Below are 5,714 nucleotides of genomic sequence, written 5' to 3'. Positions count from 1 at the left end.
CTTGCTTCCCTCAAGAACAATGTATCGTATGCAAATTGCAATATGTTCACCTCAATATTTTTGTCTCCAACTTTTATCCCTTCTAACGATTTCTTCTTTACTGCCACTCTCACTTTTATCCCTTCCAACAATGAACTCAAGAAGACAATTTTTTATCAAGAACTAAAAATTTTAGGGATTCAAGAAAGTGAAATAAACTTGACAAAAACCCACCGTTTAACATGTTTTTGATGTTTATTATTTCGAGAATTGAATTCCGTGGACAGAGAATTAAAACTGAAATCCGAAAAACCTATCCAAGAAAACACAACTAAAATTGAGAAAAAAAAACTATTCAAGAAACTATTGTAAACGGTGGGATTGAATTGAATCCGTATTGAAAATGATAAAAATATTACAAGAAAGAACATTGGAACATATTACAAGAAAGAAAGTGATCGATAAAAATAGAACAGAAATCGGTAAGAATCTGTAATTGAAAACCCAAGCAAAATTGAAAATGCATAAGTAAAGAGAAAGGAAGAAGAAACGAACAATAAAGAAGGTTTCAGAAACTTGAAAACAGTGGAAGGTCTAATAGACAAAATCTTTGCATTCACCGGAAAACTAAAAACAGCAACTGAAAAACTGAATTGTACTATCCGAAGTAAATTGTGTTTTGTCCATTCAACTACACTATATATTTCTAATGTCTAAACATTCATGGGCCTTAAATAAACTGAAATTGGCCCACGCAGATTCTGTATTGAGTGAAAATACGAAACCACCCCTAAGTATATTTTTAACTGAAAATTACTGTGTTGTGACTTTGTAAGATTTATTACAATCTGCTCAAGACTCCAAAACATCACGTTCTAATATCCAAATTTAAAAAAAAAAAGTCTATAAGTTAAGAATCCTCTGTAATAAAAATTAGCTCAATTGAACATCTAAAGAAAAAATCACAAATTCAACGACCAGCAAAGCTCAATATCGTAGAATGTAGTTTAAAAAAATACAATATTTATACTAAAGTCATTACAACTCCTAAATTCTATAAAAAAATGTAAATCTATGCTTAAATTTATAAGTAAGAAAAATAAATATAATTACTTTGTAAAAGTAAAAATAAATGAAGAATTATCACACGACCAACATTTGTATCACCGTATTTCCATCCATAATATGATTTAGTAGAAAAGACAAACCCTTGAGGGGATATTGTCGAAAAAAATTTAAGTGTGAATCAAAGTCTCACATCAGATAGAAAAGACAAAGTTAAACATTATATAAGATGAAAAATCATAATCTCATTGTTTTAAAGTTTTTTATTAAAAATGATATCAAATGTTTTATATGTGTAAGACCAATGTTACATATGTAGTAAAAATTTGAGAGATCTAATTATTTAAAAAAAATATGATAATTTCTACATGGCCCCTACACTACTACTAAGATCTGGTCTCTGGCTGTGTGATGTCAATTTCTCTTTCACGGTTTTTTTTTTTCGTATAATTGAATTAACTTCATTTATTTTGCAGGACTTACTGCAGCCCGTGAAAAGAAAGCAAGCTGAAAGCGTTCATATCCAATTATCAACGTTCTTTCTTGTTACCTTCATATTGATCTAAGAGACAATTTTGTTAAGACTTTTTTTCTTTTTCAATTTTATTTTTTTTCTTATTTCAATTTTGAATAAAAGACAATAATAAAGCATTAATAGATTGTGAGTGTGTGAGATGGAGACATGGAAGGTTATAAATGCGCATAAGAATGTGGTATGCAGTCAAGGTTAGAGGAAAATAATAAAAGAAAGATAAAGGTAAAAGTAGAGATAAAGGAGGTGGTATTTGTATATCCTTTAGGTATTGACCTCTCTAGTAATCAATTAGATGGAGTCTGTAATTGATTACAGAATCACATGGACACACCATAGCATTTTGTAATCGATTACGCTCTTTCATAATCCATTACAATAAAAATCGTCTGACACTCCATATGATTTCAAATCGAAAATCGTCTTGGTCCCCTCAATTTTATAGGTGACCATTTGACATGGGAAAATCGTTTAGGAGGGACACAAGTTCTTCATGATGAAATCGTGTTTGCCTAATTTCATTTTTTTTTAAATTTGTCTATTTTTGTAATTATGGAGGCAAATTTGCCTATGTTAGAAAAAAAAAAACTGATAATTTTCTTTTGGAGATCAACATATTTTTTTAGACTAAAACTAGTTTGGCCATTGGAATTTATTATTTCATGTAAATGTGCAATTATTTGAAAGTTTTGACCTATTTTATTTGATTAGTACGAAAATATAAAATTGACTTTATTTTATTGTAGATAACATTAAAGATTATGACATTAGTTAAAATAAATTATATTGTTATTTTAATAATTTATAACAATTTATATATACATTTCACAAAACTATATTCATAGTTCAACTTATGTTGTAAGCATTTAGAAAAAAAATAATCATTGTCCATAAAGTAAATTGATGATTTTAAGACAGATAAACAGACAAATTCGTAGAGGTTAGGAATAAATACCTAGAGATTATGAAAAATGTAACATTCCTATTTTTCATAATATTTTAAAAGTATATTATTTAAAGAAATGAGTTGCTAATTCAAGATCAGAAAAAATTTGATCGAAAAACCTTTCAAAATTGGTTCGTCTTGAAATACAAAGTCTAATAGTATTGTCCTCTAAAGTATGATATTTTATGTACAGAGAAATAAGATACCTTAAGCAAAAGAACGAGAGTTAAATATTTTTCGGAAAAAATTGGTTAACATTTAAATATGTTAAAGAAAAATATTCGACATCTAGAACATGTATGTCCTTATTCTTAAACAATTGAAAAGCCTATAAAACATGAACATCCAGCTCCTAATACTCAACTCATTGTCAATATTGTGCATTTAGGCATGTTTCATCATTTGTTCCGTGTAACATACACGGTCATCACAGGTGGAAATCATAACCATCAACAAAAGGGTAAACTAATATAACAATGATTACAATAAAAGAACTGTCGATGTTACATATATGTCAATCACATCATTCAGTAACAGTCATGGGGACCTACCCAAACTGTGACAGTCATGGGGACCTACCCAAACTGTGACAATCATGGGGACTTGCCCAAACTGTGATAGTCATGGGGACTTGCCTAAACTTTGACAATTATGGGAACCTGCCCAAACTGTGGCAGTCATGGAGACCTTCCCAAATGTAGCAGTCATGGGGACCTTCCCAAAACGTGACAGTCATGTGGACCTATTCAAGCTATGGTATTAATGAAGACCTACCTAAACTGTGGCAGTTACAACACCCTGCTGCCCAAATCAGGGCAATCATGGAGACTTGTGTAAGACCCGGGAAAATTAATTAATTAATAAATGTAGGTAAAAGGCGTCTTTGTGATAATTATTGTTGTTTAATTTGGTGCGGGAAAGTACTAGCTCAAATGGTTGAGAGTACTTTGATTTTGTGAGAGGACTTGGGTTCGAGTCCTATGTATGCCAATTATGTGTTGTTATTTTATTATTGCCTTTTAATAATACGTATGAGTATGGGATTGATGATGTAAACTGTTTGGGTTGGAGGATATCATCAAATGTGATTTGGCATAGTGGTTGTGCTTTGGCCTTAGGAGTGGAAGGTCATTGGTGGGTTTTGGGAGCGTGTTTGGTCGATGATGCGTTGGTGTGCGTAAAACAGCGTAGAACCTGCAATTCTCACTCAAGCGAGTGGGACTCGCGTAAAACAGCGTAGAACCTGCAATTCTCACTCAAGCGAGTGGGACTCGCCTAAGCGAGATTGTGATGAAATGTGTGCGTATTGAGCACGACTTCTCGTCCAGGCGAGGGGTTCTGGGTTTGGGCGACGAACTCTCTCGCTTAGGCGAGAGTGGCACGCCTAAGCGAGATGTCTTGGTCATTTTTTGGTGTTTTGCGTGTATTTTAGCTCAGGCGAGTTGAAATGTGTTTTTGGGCAAGAGATGATCTCGCCCAAGCGAGCGGATCTCGCCTAAGCGAGATAACTTGATGTTGTTGTTGTTTAAAGCTCGCTCAGGTGAGGTGAGCTAGCTTAAGCGAGGCTGAGGGCTTAGCCTGGGCGAAGGGTCCCTAGCTTAAGTGAGTTTATGTGAATTGCTATGTTTTTATGTGCTTGTGAGTGTGTCTTGGTTGTTTATACCAAGTTTAGATTGTATATGCATGTGGTGCGATGTTTGGGCTTGAAGGACTAAGTCCAATAGGGGTCTAGGTTGTGCTCGGTGGTTGGACACATGATGGGCATGGAACTGGTTGAGTTCCCGTCAGCTACTAATGGGCGAGGAGTCCTTAGTATGGTGATTGCATGTGTCGGGCGCACGATGGGCAAGGAACTATGATGTTCCCGTCGGCTACTATTGGGCGAGGAGTCCATAGTATGGTGATTGCGTGTGTGCCAGGGTCCAAGTGTGAGACTTAGATGTTTTACTACAGACGAGAAGTCTGTAGGGCAGGACTATGAGCGAGATAGGCTCATAGGGTTGAACCACGAATGAGTTAGTTTCATGGGAGCACAGGGAAGTCCCAAGACTTAGTTCATGCATATGACTCATGAAGGACTATGAGGACATGGTTGGGTGATTTGAAAAGTATGAGGATTTTTAATTATGTATTCTCTTGGGATTGGGGAAAACATATTTAATTCATATGTATTCTTATATTGTTATTGTGCATAGCTCACCCTATCTGTGTGTGTATGGCGATGATCGAATAATTTGTTATCTGGGAGCAAATGGTGTAATAGGTGAGCCAGGAGCTACTTAGAGACGGAGAGCAGGGTTTACCTGGGGCTTTTGAAAGGATTTGCATTTAAAGGATTTTGATGTAATTTATAATTATGTTGAAACTTTGGTATATTTTGTATTAAAGTAATTGCGAATATTTGAGTTATGCTGCAATTAAAGTTTTTAATTTCTCGCGTTTTTTGGAAAATGGTTATAATCAATGTGGTATTTATTTTTAATTAGAAATTTTATTTATTTAATATTAGTAATATTCTTTAGGAATGTTACAACTTGCCCAAACTGTGGCAGTAACCTTCCTAAACCGTGACAATCATGAAGACCTACCTAAATTGACTTGGACATCAAATCCAATACATATGAGTGTTAAAATGTCAAATAAGGCTTAAAATTGTTGGTTATTAGAATAATGATTGCAAACTTAATATTGCATTACAATTGTTTTTTAGATGTTACATTAATTATTTAAAAGAATAATTTGCAAAAGCAATTTTTTTGCATTAAAACTTAAATGTGCGTTCTCCCTTTTCCATATCTCTTCTTTTTCTTTTACTTGATTTCTTAGAATTTGATCACCAGAACTCTCAAATTACTTTGCAGTGATATTTGAAAGATGTTTTGTTATTTATTTCGTCAAGCATCTTGAAAGATGATGTTTCTTTGCGATAGGAAAAATGTCTATCCCTTACTTATAAAATGTCGGTGAGAAGAAAATTGAAAACCCTATAAATAAATGTAGATAAGGAAAATGTAAATATAGATAGGAAAAATGTTGATCCCTAACTTGTAAAATACGTGTGAAAAAAAGTAAAATTAAAGACCCTGTATATAAATGCTGATAGAAAAAATGTCCATCACTTATTTATAAAATATCAATCCCGTGTGTTTCATTTTAAACTGTAAAACTACATTATTCAAACTGAAACCTTTA

The sequence above is a fragment of the Vigna unguiculata genome, chromosome 5 (assembly GCF_004118075.2).
Source record: "Vigna unguiculata cultivar IT97K-499-35 chromosome 5, ASM411807v1, whole genome shotgun sequence".
Lineage (NCBI taxonomy): Eukaryota > Viridiplantae > Streptophyta > Magnoliopsida > Fabales > Fabaceae > Vigna > Vigna unguiculata.
Note: the sequence above shows the minus strand (reverse complement) of the source record.